This window comes from Pecten maximus, chromosome 19 (assembly GCF_902652985.1).
Source record: "Pecten maximus chromosome 19, xPecMax1.1, whole genome shotgun sequence".
NCBI classification, from domain to species: domain Eukaryota; kingdom Metazoa; phylum Mollusca; class Bivalvia; order Pectinida; family Pectinidae; genus Pecten; species Pecten maximus.
In genome coordinates this window covers 3,959,311-3,977,214 of record NC_047033.1, presented here as the reverse complement: position 1 = coordinate 3,977,214, position 17,904 = coordinate 3,959,311, and the positions used below count along the sequence as shown (strand labels likewise).

The 17,904-nt window shown below is 41.3% G+C and overlaps 1 protein-coding gene across 2 annotated transcripts in view; it reads left to right on the top strand.

Annotated features, from left to right (window-relative positions):
• LOC117317583 overlaps positions 1–17,904 on the top strand; it is a 96,902-nt gene that overhangs the window by 8,730 nt on the left and 70,268 nt on the right. Inside the window, exons 1-2 of one of the 2 annotated variants that reach the window (XM_033872426.1) lie at positions 7,881–8,022; positions 8,729–8,893. The gene's annotated coding sequence lies outside the window, so the exon portion shown is untranslated. Of the gene's footprint in view, positions 1–7,880; positions 8,023–8,728; positions 8,894–17,904 lie in introns of those variants that run through there. The other variant, XM_033872425.1, reaches the window with a different exon arrangement.

The following is a 17,904-nucleotide window of genomic DNA, read 5'->3' as shown; positions in this document are numbered from 1 at the left end:
TGCTGTATGCCTTATTTTTTCCTATTATATTTCAATGACAACCTAAACAAGCTTTGAAATGTCATCCTTTAATTCTACAGTATGCTAAAAACCGGGCTATGGCTACATAATTATGGTGGTACTTATGTATTTAGGTCATAATAGAAAGTTTTCAAATATCTGACCTTCATCATATTGACTAGAACATATTTTCTACCATACCATAATACATGTGCTTAATTTGTTGTCAATTGTCAGTTATTGATGAAGCGAGATTTTTTTTTTTTTAATTCATGAATTTATCATTTTAATCTGAGTCAGAAGTGAGTTTACCATTTGAAGGCATTGGTAGCCTGGTCTTTCAAGACAGGTAGTAGATAAATTCTGAGGTGGATAATGATTTCTCTTTTACCAACTTCACCAGGGTTCAATACACTGATCAATGTGTCACCAACCCAGTTACAAGTGTTTCTTCAAGTATTCTGATAAAATTTCTTTCACTACAAACCTCATGGCAGGACTTTCTACCTAAACACAAGGTCTGTATACAGTAGAGAAGTGGTGGGACTCTCTACCTTAAGACAAGGCCTGTATACAGTAGAGAAGTGGTGGGGCTCTCTACCTTAAGACAAGGCCTGTATACAGTAGAGAAGTAATGGGGCTCTCTACCTTAAGACAAGGCCTGTATACAGTAGAAAAGTGGTGGGGCTCTCTACCTTAAGACAAGGCATGTATACAGTAGAGAAGTGGTGGGGCTCTCTACCTTAAGTCAAGGCCTGTATACAGTAGAGAAGTGGTGGGACTCTCTACCTTAAGACAAGGCCTGTATAGAGTAGAGAAGTGGTGGGGCTCTCTACCTTAAGACAAGGCCTGTTTACAGTAGAGAAGTGGTGGGGCTCTCTACCTTAAGACAAGGTCTGTATACAGTAGAGAAGTGGTGGGGCTCTCTACCTTAAGACAAGGCATGTATACAGTAGAGAAGTGGTGGGGCTCTCTACCTTAAGACAAGGTCTGTATACAGTAGAGAAGTGGTGGGGCTCTCTACCTTAAGACAAGGCCTGTATACAGTAGAGAAGTGGTGGGGCTCTCTACCTTAAGACAAGGCCTGTTTACAGTAGAGAAGTGGTGGGGCTCTCTACCTTAAGACAAGGTCTGTATACAGTAGAGAAGTGGTGGGGCTCTCTACCTTAAGACAATGCATGTATACAGTAGAGAAGTGGTGGGGCTCTCTACCTTAAGACAAGGTCTGTATACAGTAGAGAAGTGGTGGGGCTCTATACCTTAAGACAAGGTCTGTATACAGTAGAGAAGTGGTGGGGCTCTCTACCTTAAGACAAGGTCTGTATACAGTAGAGAAGTGGTGGGGCTCTCTACCTTAAGACAAGGTCTGTATACAGTAGAGAAGTGGTGGGGCTCTCTACCTTAAGACAAGGTCTGTATACAGTAGAGAAGTGGTGGGGCTCTCTACCTTAAGACAAGGTCTGTATACAGTAGAGAAGTGGTGGGGCTCTCTACCTTAAGACAAGGTCTGTATACAGTAGAGAAGTGGTGGGGCTCTCTACCTTAAGACAAGGTCTGTTTACAGTAGAGAAGTGGTGGGGCTCTCTACCTTAAGACAAGGTCTGTATACAGTAGAGAAGTGGTGGGGCTCTCTACCATAAGACAAGGTCTGTATACAGTAGAGAAGTGGTGGGGCTCTCTACCATAAGACAAGGCCTGTATACAGTAGAGAAGTGGTGGGGCTCTCTACCTTAAGACAAGGCCTGTATACAGTAGAGAAGTGGTGGGGCTCTCTACCTTAAGACAAGGCATGTATACAGTAGAGAAGTGGTGGGGCTCTCTACCTTAAGTCAAGGCCTGTATATATTACAGTAGAGAAGTGGTGGGGCTCTCTACCTTAAGACAAGGTCTGTATACAGTAGAGAAGTGGTGGGGCTCTCTACCATAAGACAAGGTCTGTATAATCAGTAGAGAAAGTGGTGGGGCTCTCAGACCATAAGGAACAAAGGCTGTATACAGTAGAGAAGTGGTGGTGCTCTCTACCTTAAGACAAGGCCTGTATACAGTAGAAAGAAGTGGTGGGACTCGCTACCATAAGAACAAGGCCTGTATACAGTAAGAGCAGTGGTGGGGCCTCTCTACCTTAAGACAAGGCATGTATACAGTAGAGAAGTGGTGGGGCCTCTCTACCTTAAGTCAAAGGCCTGTATACAGTAAGAGGAAGGGTGGGGGGGCTCTCTACCTTAAAGAACAAAGGCAAATTATACAGTAGAGAAATGGAGGGTCTCTCTACCATAAAGACCAAGGCCTGTATACAGTAGAGAAGTGGTGGGGCTCTCTACCCTTAAGACAAGGCATGTAATACAGTAAGAGAAGTGGTTGGGGCTCTCTACTTAAGTCAAGGCCTGTATATATTAACAGTAAGAGAAGTGGTTGGAGCTCTCTACCTTAAGACAAGGTCTGGATACGTAGAGAAGTGGTGGGGGCTCTCTACCATAAGACAAGGCCTGTATACAGTAGAGAAGTGGTTGGGGCTCTCTACCTAAGACAAGGTCTGTATACAGTAGAGAAGTGGAGGGGCTCTCTACCATAAGGACAAGGCCTGTATACAGTAGAGAAGTGATGGGGCTCTCTACATAAGACAAGGCCTGTATACAGTAGAGAAGTGATGGGGCTCTCTACCATAAGACAAGGTCTGTATACAGTAGAGAAGTGGTGGGGCTAGCTACCTTAAGACAAGGTCTGTATACAGTAGAGAAGTGGTGGGGCTCTCTACCATAAGACAAGGCCTGTATACAGTAGAGAAGTGGTGGGACTCTCTACCATAAGACAAGGTCTGTATACAGTAGAGAAGTGGTGGGGCTCTCTACCATAAGACAAGGTCTGTATACAGTAGAGAAGTGATGGGGCTCTCTACCTTAAGACAAGGCCTGTATACAGTAGATAAGTGGAGGGGCTCTCTACCTTAAGACAAGGCCTGTATATAGTAGATAAGTGGAGGGGCTCTCTACCTTAAGACAAGGCCTGTATATAGTAGATAAGTGAAGGGGCTCTCTACCTTAAGACAAGGCCTGTATATAGTAGAGAAGTGGAGGGGCTCTCTACCATAAGACAAGGCCTGTATACAGTAGAGAAGTGATGGGGCTCTCTACCATAAGACAAGGTCTGTATACAGTAGAGAAGTGGAGGGGCTCTCTACCATAAGACAAGGCCTGTATACAGTAGAGAAGTGATGGGGCTCTCTACCATAAGACAAGGCCTGTATACAGTAGAGAAGTGATGGGGCTCTCTACCATAAGACAAGGTCTGTATACAGTAGAGAAGTGGTGGGGCTAGCTACCTTAAGACAAGGTCTGTATACAGTAGAGAAGTGGTGGGGCTCTCTACCATAAGACAAGGCCTGTATACAGTAGAGAAGTGGTGGGACTCTCTACCATAAGACAAGGTCTGTATACAGTAGAGAAGTGGTGGGGCTCTCTACCATAAGACAAGGTCTGTATACAGTAGAGAAGTGATGGGGCTCTCTACCTTAAGACAAGGCCTGTATACAGTAGATAAGTGGAGGGGCTCTCTACCTTAAGACAAGGCCTGTATATAGTAGAGAAGTGGAGGGGCTCTCTACCATAAGACAAGGTCTGTATACAGTAGAGAAGTGGTGGGACTCTCTACCATAAGACAAGGTCTGTATACAGTAGAGAAGTGGTGGGGCTCTCTACCATAAGACAAGGTCTGTATACAGTAGAGAAGTGATGGGGCTCTCTACCTTAAGACAAGGCCTGTATACAGTAGATAAGTGGAGGGGCTCTCTACCTTAAGACAAGGCCTGTATACAGTAGAGAAGTGGAGGGGCTCTCTACCATAAGACAAGGCCTGTATACAGTAGAGAAGTGGTGGGGCTCTCTACCTTAAGACAAGGCCTGTATACAGTAGAGAAGTGGAGGGGCTCTCTACCATAAGACAAGGCCTGTATACAGTAGAGAAGTGATGGGGCTCTCTACCATAAGACAAGGTCTGTATACAGTAGAGAAGTGGTGGGGCTCTCTACCATAAGACAAGGTCTGTATACAGTAGAGAAGTGGAGGGGCTCTCTACCATAAGACAAGGCCTGTATACAGTAGAGAAGTGGAGGGGCTCTCTACCATAAGACAAGGCCTGTATACAGTAGAGAAGTGATGGGGCTCTCTACCATAAGACAAGGTCTGTATACAGTAGAGAAGTGGTGGGGCTCTCTACCTTAAGACAAGGCCTGTATACAGTAGAGAAGTGGAGGGGCTCTCTACCATAAGACAAGGCCTGTATACAGTAGAGAAGTGGTGGGGCTCTCTACCATAAGACAAGGCCTGTATACAGTAGAGAAGTGGAGGGGCTCTCTACCATAAGACAAGGCCTTTATGTAGTAGAGAAGTGGTGGGACATGCTAATTACGAGACAGTTTACACATGTAAACTTATGTTTCCATTTGGTACCTCTCTAGTCTGTTTGTGTTGAAGCCCAGCAGACTGTGTGACTAGAACTTTCCTCGTCAGGTTTCAGCCTCCGTATCACATTTTAAATGATCACGGTCTTTTATCTGCCTAAGTTGATATCAGTATAAACATTTCTGTATGACATGACCTATAGAAAGAACATTATATACATGTACTTGTTATTATTTTACCACTAGCCACAACTTAAAAGATATCCCTTTCCAGTTTTTGAGAGGATGTCTTAAACATAAGGTTACCACAAATATATGGAGTTTTCAGTATACAGAATGAAATACAAATATCCCCCTACCTACCAAACCTAATCGCCTAAGCTGGTGAAATCAGAAGCACACATTAATTTTAAAGCCATTGATGGACTGTTTGTCTATTTTGTTGCTTACATGGACTGATGAAGGGAAGTGAATCTCATGCAATTGAAGTGAACTGCACACGCTGTTAGTGGTACAAAACTAAATATATAAGTCCCCAATGTACACAGTGTGTGAATTCACACGCCGGCGAAAAAGGGATTCGCCATTCAGAACAGAAGCATGCGACCCAAAATCTTCATCAGGAAATGAATTATCTAAATTTAAATACTAGTTTCATTGAGGTGGGGCGGAGCGAAGTGAAAATGTATTTTATACAAATTGTATAAGAAATTGTGTCTAGGCCTGCAGATTAGATATCGACATTACCGAATGATATATATATATATATAGATGCATGGTTCTAAAACTGCCATCAAAAGTAGTGATAAAATATGATGAAAGCACTATCAGAAAAAGCTGTTGGTGTACAATTTTCAATCAACACATAGAAATATCGATATTACTTTCATGCTTGAATGGCTAATTTCTTTCTATCATGCCCGACTCACACGTTTGATACACTAATGCTACCAGGTGGTAGTTATAGGCAGGTTGTAGTTATAGACAGGTGGTAGTTATAGACAGGTGGTAGATATAGACAGGTGGTAGATATAGACAGGTGGTAGTTATAGACAGGTGGTAGTTATAGACAGGTGGTAGTAATAGACAGGTGGTAGTTATAGACAGGTGGTAGATAGAGACAGGTGGTAGATATAGACAGGTGGTAGGTATAGACAGGTGGTAGTTATAGACAGGTGGTAGTTATAGACGTGGTATTATAGGCAGGTTGTAGTTATAGACAGGTGGTAGATATAGACAGGTGGTAGTTATAGACAAGTGGTAGTTATAGACAGGTTGTAGTTATAGACATGTGGTAGTTATAGACAGGTTGTAGATATAGACAGGTGGTAGTTATATACAGGTGGTAGATAGAGACAGGTGGTAGATATAGACAGGTGGTAGGTATAGATAGGTGGTAGTTATAGACAGGTGGTAGATATAGACAGGTGGTAGTTAGAGACAGGTGGTAGATATAGACAGGTGGTAGTTATAGACAGGTGGAAGTTATAGACAGGTGATAGTTATTGACAGGTGGTAGTTATAGACAGGTGGTAGTTATAGACAGGTGGTAGTTATAGACAGGTGGTAGTTATAGACAGGTGGCAGTAATAGACAGGTGGTAGTTAGAGACATGTGGTAGTTATAGGCAGGTTGTAGTTATAGACATGTGGTAGTAATAGACAGGTGGTAGTTATAGACAGGTGGTAGTTATAGACAGGTGGTAGTTATAGATATGTGGTAGTTATAGACATGTGGTAGTTATAGACAGGTGGTAGTTGTAGACATCTGGTAGTTATAGACAGGTGGTAGTTATAGACAGGTGGTAGTTGTAGACAGGTGGTAGTTACAGACAGGTGAAAGTTATAGACAGGTGGTAGTTAGAGACAGGTTGTAGTTATAGACAGGTGGTAGCTAAAGACAGGTGGTAAATATAGACAGGTGGTAGTTATAGACAGACAATTGTTTTAGATAGATCATAGTTATAGACAGGTGGTTGTTATAGACATGTGGTAGTTATCGACAGGTGGTAGTTATAGACAGGTGGTAGTTATAGACAGGTGGTAGTTAAAGACAGGTGGTAGTTATAGACAGGTGGTAGTTATAGATATGTGGTAGTTATAGACAGGTGGTAGTTATCGACAGGTGGTAGTTATAGACAGGTGGTAGATATAGACAGGTGGTAGATATAGACATGTGGTAGGTATAGACAGGTGGTAGTTATCGACAGGTGGTAGTTATAGACAGGTGGTAGTTATAGACAGGTGGTAGATATAGACAGGTGGTAGATATAGACAGGTGGTAGTTATAGACAGGTTGTAGTTATAGACAGGTGGAAGTTATAGGCAGGTGGTAGTTATAGACAGGTGGTAGTTATAGACATGTGGTAGTTATCGACAGGTGGTAGTTATAGACAGGTGGTAGTTAAAGACAGGTGGTAGTTATAGACAGGTGGTAGTTATAGATATGTGGTAGTTATAGACAGGTGGTAGTTATAGACATGTGGTAGTTATAAACAGGTGGTAGTTATAGACAGGTTGTAGGTATAGACAGGTGGTAGTTAGAGACAGGTGGTAGTTATAGACAGGTGGTAGTTATTGACAGGTGATAGTTATAGACAGTGTTAGTTATAGACAGTGTTAGTTATAGATAGGTGGTAGTAATAGACAGGTGGTAGTTATAGACAGGTGGTAGTTATAGACAGGTTGTAGTTATAGACAGGTTGTAGTTATAGACAGGTGGAAGTTATAGGCAGGTGGTAGTTATAGACAGGTGATAGTTATAGACAGGTGGTAGTTATAGGCAGGTGGTAGTTATAGACAGGAAGATATCAGATCCATGACCCCGGTCTCTTAATTCAAGGCCAAAGGTCATCCACTAGAAGTACATTATAGAGTGAAGCATTAGATAACTAAAAGGTAAAAGAATCACCTCTCTCAGGCTGCCAGAATTTTAGGTTTGGACAGGTGTCAAAATAATGTGTGTGCATTCTGACTATGATATGGAGAAAAGCATCAACAAGGTCACTGTGAAACAGGTTTAGATTTCATTTTGAATAAATGCAACTTTGAGCTATCTTAAAAAGTTATACATCAAATACTTTTTATGTATTCAGCTTGTAAATGAGTTACAATTTATCTCATAAATTTTGCAAACAAAACACAGAATACAGGCTCACTTAGAATTACCAGGTACACATACAATGCAGTGCTCAAATAATGTGTACATATTTTAACAATGCAATATACAATGTTTATTCATATGGCAATACAAACAATGAAGTCGTCCAGGTGTAACACATACCTGACCTCTCCCAGCCAGGACCGATGCTATTATAATATCGTAATTGGCTTTCAAGCATGAAATAAACAGAGCCGTTACATACACGACAATCTATAAGTCTACATGGAGAAATGGATAGCCCAGGTGAAGCAAACATTTCTCTGAGTACCCGGGTGTAAGTGGGGTAGATATACCTATTTGGGATCAGAGTGTTAGCAGCCAGTCATGTGTACAGGTGTGTACTAGTCGGTAGCCTTGTGCTACCTGGACGCTAACGAGTCAAGATAAGCTTTAAAACCATATAGCAATTCGCTGGATGTATGTGTGTTTACCTGGAATATACATGATATAGAAGTGGATTTTCTGTAAGTCTCCTATATTCACACGTGTTTCTTCTCCGTTATCAGATTAAACCGACAGTAGTGGTCACACCTGGACATTACGACAGGATATGATTTAATGAGCTCAGGTGTAAACACAGGTAGTCTTGACAGAAACGATGACCAGCCTCATATTTTAATCTGGAAGCTTTGGTCAGCTATATAGCTAGCTTATATAATTTTAATGTATCGGTACACTGTAGATGTCAAATTCAACATCAGCTCGGTTGGCAGAAAATGTTGCAATGTTTCACGAGATTTACGTAATGGTGCTAATCAATTATTCTCAAGTGAAAATTTGTTAGGTAACATTTCTGAATTGACAAATGACAATACTTGCAATTTTATTAATCACAACAAGCATTACTTTAATTTATAGATATGACTAGGAACCACGCAGATTTCAAATCAATTCAGATCATTAAATGATGTTCAGAGGATTTGGGTTCATATGTGTTAAGCTACCGGTATTCTAGGTATTTATTGATTTTTTTTTCGTATGAAATTGTAATAACAAACATCAATACACAAATATACAATGAATTACAAAAATACAATATAATATGGCTGAAAATAGACCTTGGTGCTAATATTGCTTTTTGTGAAAGGCGTGCCGTATTTGGAATTAGTTAATATTGTATATCTGAATAAGGTAAACATCCACACAAAATCTTCATTGATTTATTTTCAGGTGAGATATTTCTGTGGCATTTGTGGAAGTGTATACTGGGAATGGTTTAATCATAACCTAGTCACAATCATCTTCAAAATCAATACTCTCAGGATCTGTTATTAACAGTGAGGACACAAACTCGTCAGGAATATACAGGTGCAAATGGGTCTGTGACAATTACAGGTGAGTCATATTTTAATTTGATTTTTTCCATATGACAATGTTATATGTAATTGCTTTACTGCTAAATACAGGACAAATTATTTCTTGTTTTGGAAATACAATTAAATAACATATATACATGCCTACATTCCTGTGGTCACAGGAGATTGCACACATTTAAAATTTCCAAGAAGTTGAAAATGAAAGTCGGAATGGATGGCATTTTCCGAGACTTCTGGTCATTCATTGGATCGAGGGTTTTTATATATGACCACAGGAAAGAAAGTATGCTGTTGTGTTAGAGAAATGGTCACTTGATGTGGTATAAATATGTAGGTGAGATGCTCGCTGGGAATTTAAATAGTCTCTTACAACAGAGGGTAGAAGCCTAATTGATATGGTCGCTTCGATAGATTTGACTTTGTACATTTATAGAACTTTTGACAATCTAATACCTTGTAAATTCATATTTGAAGCTACCCTTTCTAGTGGGCAAATTCGATTTGTTCCTAATTATAGAGAATAAGAAGTTTTACTGATAATTTATATGAATTTAGGGTCCAAAATTTGAGTCTGCCCTCCCAGATAATTAAGAGGGTTGGCAGTTTAAGGACACTGTGTCTTTTTCTTGATGTTGAAAATCTGTTCAAAACACAATATAAGATTTATTACTGTAGTAAAATTGCTTCTTACCAATCTCTTTATTTGGTGTACAGAGTCACTTATGTCAAAACATATAATCTTTAATGAAAAGTACTTGCCACCTCTGATGCAATTTCCTAATGGTCCATCGACGTATGGCTGCAGCAACTTTAGCTGTTGTGCATATATACTTGTACACATGTATGCAGACTAAGGCTGATGTTGCAAGATCAATCTGCAATGCAGTATTCTGACCGGTGACAAGACAACAGCTGTAATTGGTGTGTGACATTCATTGGCTTGTGATAATACGCAGTGTCTGTCTGTATGTTACCAGTGAGGAAAAACATTTCAAGCAAATTCATGGCAGTATATCGCAGGGTTGGCGATAAAGTGAGGGGCAGAATACAGATGGACTTCTGTGTTTTATTCTTGGTCACTTAACCAGACGTTGAAATAAAGCTGCAACTGATTTCTGATCTTTTAATTCCTGTCACCTGACAAAGCCAAATATTTCAGCTCATGGCTAATAAGAGGGACCAAGTCTGGTCATTGTTTAATCTGATATGCAGAAAAATAATTATAGATATTACCATATCTGAAATGAACCTTTCAGATATTACCCAATATGTGGCTACAAAATCACGCAGGCATGCACAACTTATTGGTCCCTAGTCCAAGTTTCCTCTGGCCCTGACACCATGTCTGGCCTACACCAGTCATGGTGTCAGGGCCAGATGAAACTCGGGCTAATAAGTCCACTACAGATGAAAACGGGGGAAATATAAAGGTTTTCTCTCTTTCCGTTTTCTATAGGCGTACATAACTCCAATGTTCATCAGCTCTCAAGTTGGCTTCATTCCTTCGGGAATTTTTATCAAACTTAACACAATAATAAAGGACCATTGATATCCTGGACAAGTTGGAGTTTCAAGAATTTTTGGGTCAAGGTCACTTGTACCATTTTAAGTGGGGGCCAGTAGGGGACATGTATTTTTTAGCAATATCCAGTATGTTTGTTTTTAAAAGTGGCTCGATCACGGCAAGGGGTGGGCATATTACTGAGCATGTTTTTTACCATATATATAGAGATAAGGTGGACTAAGAGGGAATTTTTATGGTCCATGATTTGTCTTATTAAGGGGCCGCGGTGGCCGAGTAGTTAAGGTGTCCCGACACTTTATCACTAGCCATCCACCTCTGGGTTGCGGGTTTGAAACCTACGTGGGGCAGTTGCCAGGTACTGACTGTACGCCAGTGGTTTTTCTCCAGGGTACTTCAGGCTTTCCTCCATCTCCAAAACCTGGCACGTCCTTAAATGACCCTGGCTGTTAATAGGACGTTAAACAAAAACAAACCAAACCAATTGTCTTATTATAAGATCTGGTCTTGACAATGTGCTTTGATCAAGTTAATTAACTTAAAATCTTATTGAACAAACTTTACCAAACAGTTGATATGTTTAATCATTGTACCAGAAGAATCTATGGTCCTGTAATATATCAGGCTTTTTGTCATCGAGTCGGGGTTGGATTATTTTACCTCATTTTGGGAAGAAATTTAGAAGGAATTTTTTCAGGAGTAACAGCAAATTTGTGAAAATAATATAATTTAAATTGTAAAAATTAGGCCCGTCATTAGGCAAAAAAACCCTCAGAAAAAGCATTGAGTATGGTATTGTATGGTATTGTATGGTATTGTATGGTATTGTATGGTATTGACATAAAAGAATCCCAGGAAACTGGAACATTGGTTCAATTATTCATGATTACGGTCATATTTGGTCCCTGCAAAAGCTTAGATTCTTGTTAATGTCATATTAGAGGGGGATAACCCGTCAAATCCCCAAAACTGCTCCCAGTCATTATAATGGAGGGTTAAGTGATTGTTGAAACCCGTACAAGAGATGATGAAAGCTGTACTTCCTTACTGACAGACATTGGGGATATTTCTCGTAACCATCTATGCTCATAATCAATTAAATCTAGAGGAAATTTTTTATTTTTTTTGTAATTTTTTTATACATAGTACGTTTTATCATAAATGAGAATATATGAGTCTGTATACAATTAGAACAACTTAAGTGCGTTTTAATAGGGAAAGTTTTCAGTTTTACAAGCCTGAGGGAAAATTGTAGGCCCGTCACCCATTAGGTACATTCTCAGGTCAATCAAACCTGTTATAAGTGGCCATAGATCTAGAGAGGCATGTGATCTTGCTAGATAGGTTCAAAATCAAATTGTGTGACAAGGTTAAAGGTCAAAGTTATCTGCCAGAAATAAAATACCGGGGTATATGTACCACACCAAATTGTCAATAATTTAACCGATAGGATCTATGATATATTTCCTCACAAAAACACTGTCTGACAGATGGTGTTTTTCGTGAGAAAATATGCATTTAATTTGATTGATATAACTATATATTGTGTAATGAAATGACGCCATACATCATTCATTTGTCAAAAATTTTATGTGAGAAATGTGATTTTTGTATTTTGAAAATTTAACCAGTAATGGGCTGGACGAAGACTACGTTATATATCTCGTTAATTATGGTTTTGACAGTGAAAACAAAACATTGTAAGATATTTTTTTATTTATTTGTTCAACTTTAGAGTCAATTATCCCTTAAAACTGCATGGACATACATTTTTCATGTGAATATTGTAGATCTTATTACTTTAGGTTAAAATTTAAAGTTAACCCCCAGAAACAGTGACTCTGGACTATTTACCAGAGTAAAGTTGTGTAGTAAAGTCATATCTGTCTAAATTGAGACTTACCGTAATTGTTTTTCTAGACTGTATGTCCGACACAAAAACTATTTTGATTGTTATTTGTTTTGCAAAAAAAAACAAATGGATTTTTTTCCGTGAAAAAAATGACAAATTCATTGGAGTGTACGATGCCAGAAGACATCATTTGTTCTGTATAATTTACTGGTTTAATTATTCATGGTTGCGAACCTTGGTTATCTGGTTTAGCTGCGGACTCTGCATACTATAGATTCTATTGGAACACTACAAAGTCATTATTATATAAACTCAGATTATATGATAGTGATCAGGGTAATGAAGGAGAGTTGAGGTTTATATTTAGTTAAGTTTATTTTGTTTAACGCCCTATTAACAGCCAGGATCATATAAGGACATGCCTGGTTCTGGAGGTAGAGGAAAGCCGGAGTACCCGGAGAAAAACCGCAGACCTACGGTCAGTACCAGGCAACTGCCCCACATGGGTTTCGAACTCGGCACCCAGAGGTGGAGGGCTAGTGTTAAAGTGTCGGGACACCTTCACCGCGACCCCTGAGGAGAGTCGATCTTCTCATTTTATAGTGTAGAGGTCCCTAGATCAAAGCTGGAGCAACCGGTTAAAAATATATTTTTTCCAACAGCCAGCATCTCTGATGAACTGAGCATAATGACCAGCTAGCTCAAATGGTTAGAATGGCTGTCTAGAGTTTGGAGGTACTGGGTTCGAGTCCGGTTTTTCTTTTGCTATTACATTTGGTGCCCAACTAAAATACCTAGAGAAGGCGGAATGGGGTCTTGTGTGTCACAGAGGTTGAAGAATACGTTGTAGGAGAGAGGATTCTCCTTGTAGTAGTTGGTGACTCCCTCACTGAACAACATGCAGGAGACCTGTCACATGCCATCTAGAGTAATATAAGAGTAAAGTGTCTCACCAAGGACACAACTATGACAGCACAGACTAGACTGTTTCTCAGGTTCTCGAGAAACACAAACTGACAAGGATAAGGAGAGTCAAACCTTGCACCACGGTTCTTCACCTTAGGATCTATGGCCAGTGGTCTTACCGACTGAGGTATCATGGCCCCTGCCAGGTAGGGGCCACGTACGGTGGCCGAGTTGTTAATGTGTCCCATCACTTTATCACTATAGCCCTCCACCTCTGGGTTGCGAATTCGAAACCTACGTGTGGCAGTTGCCAGGTATTGACTTTACGCCGGTGGTTTTTCTCCGGGTACTCTGGCTTTCCTCCACCTCCAAAACCTGACACGTCCTTAAATGACCCTGGCTGTTAATAGGACGTAAAACAAAAACAAACCAAAACCCTTGCCAGGTACTCCAGCTTTCAGCCAAAACACTATGAAAACTTTGCTGCAATCCCTTCTCTGCCAACAAAATGGTGTTGTGTTTATGAGGCAACATGCTAACAGTACGAACTGGCTTCGTGTCGAGGGGTTGGAGCTTGTAGTCCAGGTGCCATATATGTGCTATATACACCCGTTTAAGTGTTTTTCCTGCAGAATCTGGATATGCTTACACTTTGAGAGAGTTAGGATTGTCGTTGTAAAAATAATTACGGAGCGAGAGTAAACAGACAGTAGAGTATTAATTTGGTATTAATTTAGGCTATAGTTTACCGAGGTGAATGTTGAGAAGTTACCTACCTGTTAAGTATTTATATACACCTGTCAAACCCTACAGAACCATTATGCTACCTCGTTAGGAATACCTGCCTATCTCTATATACGTTAATACTATCATGCTGAAAACGAAAATCAATAAGTCCCTTTATGTATTTAGATAAATAGTATCTCGGCCTGAGGATACATACATTAATAAACAAATACTCAGGTAGTCAGGAGGTAGAGTGATATTACCTGGACAATGATTTCTCTACAATATCACTATATTATGGTAACTGTAAAATAATATTACATATGAAATATGATATTTTCTGTACAATATCACCTATACATTATTTGTTACCTGTACAATATTACCTGTATAATATTATAATTACCTGTACACTATTACCTGTATGATATTATAATTACTTGTACAATATTACTAGTATGATATTATAATTACCTGTACAATATTACCTGTATGATATTATAATTACCTGTACAATATTATAATTACCTGTACAATATCATAATTACCTGTACAATTCTATCTGTATGATAACACCTATAGGATATAAACAAATTGAGAATCTTGTTCCTGGAAAATCTTTTATAAAAGTAAAACACATCAGACAATTTTGATAACACACCTACATGTACATGCTATCCCAAATGTGCACTGCAGAAGTTGACAGCGAGTTCAGGGGTTAATTAAGTGCACAGAAACACCTAAGTATTGCATCGCCTGTAACCTCGGTGATGTGGTGTTTCCCACCGAAGCTTACCCATATACCCGATAGAGCATAGTGTAGCCACTTAGTGGTGGATAGGTAACAAGTCTCTAGTAATGTGTATACCTATGTCATACATACCTGTATTGTTATAATTGTAGGTAGGATGGTCCAGGCAAATCGTGTTGGTTTGGTTTATTTTGTTTAACGTCCTATTAACAGCCAGGGTCATTTAAGGACGTGCCAGGTTTTGGAGGTGGAGGAAAGCCGGAGTACCCGAGAAAAAACACTGACCTTTGGTCAGTACCAGGCATCTGTCCCGTGTTGGTTTTGAACTAGGGACCCAGAGGTAGAGGACCAGTGATAAAGTGTCAGGACACCTTAACCACTCGGCCACCGCAGCCCCCGAGATAGGTGTATGAGTATAATAAATGTATACTTTATTTTTTTATCCACAAGAAAGCTACAGAAAAGTCATCTTTATCTAACCGGACAATTTATATAATTATTCAAGGGTGAATATTATACTGTACGAAATCTTTAATAGCGAGGGTTAATAAAATATATCCTGCCTACTCTAGCAGGGTTAGCACGGGCCTTGAGAAAGCCTTGAATTTCACCTTGGACCTTGAAAAGCCTTGAATTTCATTCTGGGCCTTGAAAAACCTTGAAAATTAGTTTAAAGGCTTGAAAAAGCCTTGAATATTAAGGTTTCATTATGAGAAGTGAAACCCTGGCCACTGATCATTTGGATTCAACTTTGATTATGCTGCCTCTCGTACAGATGTAAATAATTACCATATCAAGTTGTATTTTGATCAAGTGGATAGTTATAAGTTGCCTTTTTGTTCTCTTGTTTCCTCTCAAGATGACTTAGATGACGAGTAAAATGGGCCTTGAATATTTAATTAAGACATTGAAAAAGCCTTGAAAAGGCCTTGAATTTGGTTTGACATAATCCGTATGAACCCTGTCTAGGCCTTGAACTCAGCGAACTCTCGCTCTCAAGGCAAACATCCTACCACTAGGCTAAAGGGAAATACTCTAGGCCTCAAAATAATGTCCTCTCACTCTCAAGGCAAACATCCTACCACTAGGCTAAAGGGAAATGCTCTAGGCCTCGAACTCAGCGACCTCTCGCTCTCAAGGCAAACATCCTACCACTAGGCTAAAGGGAAATGCTCTAGGACTCGAACTCAGCGACCTCTCGCTCTCAAGGCAAACATCCTACCACTAGGCTAAAGGGAAATGCTCTAGGCCTCGAACTCAGCGACCTCTCGCTCTCAAGGCACACATCCTACCACTAGGCTTAAGGGTAATGCTCTAGGCCTCGAACTCAGCGACCTCTCGCTCTCAAGGCAAACATCCTACCACTAGGCTAAAGGGAAATGCTCTAGGCCTCGAACTCAGCGACCTCTCGCTCTCAAGGCACACATCCTACCACTAGGCTAAAGGGTAATGCTCTAGGCCTCGAACTCAGCGACCTCTCGCTCTCAAGGCACACATCCTACCACTAGGCTAAAGGGTAATGCTCTAGGCCTCGAACTCAGCGACCTCTCGCTCTCAAGGCACACATCCTACCACTAGGCTAAAGGGTAATGCTCTAGGCCTCGAACTCAGCGACCTCTCGCTCTCAAGGCAAACATCCTACCACTAGGCTAAAGGGTAATGCTCTAGGCCTCGAACTCAGCGACCTCTCGCTCTCAAGGCACACATCCTACCACTAGGCTAAAGGGTAATGCTCTAGGCCTCGAACTCAGCGACCTCTCGCTCTCAAGGCACACATCCTACCACTAGGCTAAAGGGTAATGCTCTAGGCCTCGAACTCAGCGACCTCTCGCTCTCAAGGCACACATCCTACCACTAGGCTAAAGGGTAATGCTCTAGGCCTCGAACTCAGCGACCTCTCGCTCTCAAGGCACACATCCTACCACTAGGCTAAAGGGTAATGCTCTAGGCCTCGAACTCAGCGACCTCTCGCTCTCAAGGCACACATCCTACCACTAGGCTAAAGGGTAATGCTCTAGGCCTCGAACTCAGCGACCTCTCGCTCAAGGCACACATCCTACCACTAGGCTAAAGGGTAATGCTCTAGGCCTCGAACTCAGCGACCTCTCGCTCTCAAGGCACACATCCTACCACTAGGCGAAAGGGAAATGCTCTAGGCCTCGACCTCAGCGACCTCTCGCTCTCAAGGCACACATCCTACCACTAGGCTAAAGGGTAATGCTCTAGGCCTCGAACTCAGCGACCTCTCGCTCTCAAGGCACACATCCTACCACTAGGCTAAAGGGTAATGCTCTAGGCCTCGAACTCAGCGACCTCTCGCTCTCAAGGCACACATCCTACCACTAGGCTAAAGGGTAATGCTCTAGGCCTCGAACTTAGCGACCTCTCGCTATCAAGACAAACATCCTACCACTAGGCTAAAGGAAAATGCTCTAGGACTCGAACTCAGCAACTTCTCGCTCTCAAGGCAAACATCCTACCACTAGGCTAAAGGGTAATGCTCTAGGCCTCGAACTCAGCGACCTCTCGCTCTCAAGACAAACATCCTACCACTAGGCTAAAGGAAAATGCTCTAGGACTCGAACTCAGCAACTTCTCGCTCTCAAGGCAAACATCCTACCACTAGGCTAAAGGGTAATGCTCTAGGCCTCGAACTCAGCGACCTCTCGCTCTCAAGACAAACATCCTACCACTAGGCTAAAGGAAAATGCTCTAGGACTCGAACTCAGCAACTTCTCGCTCTCAAGGCACACATCCTACCACTAGGCTTAAGGGTAATGCTCTAGGCCTCGAACTCAGCGACCTCTCGCTCTCAAGGCAAACATCCTACCACTAGGCTAAAGGGAAATGCTCTAGGCCTCGAACTCAGCGACCTCTCGCTCTCAAGGCACACATCCTACCACTAGGCTAAAGGGTAATGCTCTAGGCCTCGAACTCAGCGACCTCTCGCTCTCAAGGCACACATCCTACCACTAGGCTAAAGGGTAATGCTCTAGGCCTCGAACTCAGCGACCTCTCGCTCTCAAGGCACACATCCTACCACTAGGCTAAAGGGTAATGCTCTAGGCCTCGAACTCAGCGACCTCTCGCTCTCAAGGCACACATCCTACCACTAGGCTAAAGGGTAATGCTCTAGGCCTCGAACTCAGCGACCTCTCGCTCTCAAGGCACACATCCTACCACTAGGCTAAAGGGTAATGCTCTAGGCCTCGAACTCAGTGACCTCTCGCTCTCAAGGCACACATCCTACCACTAGGCTAAAGGGTAATGCTC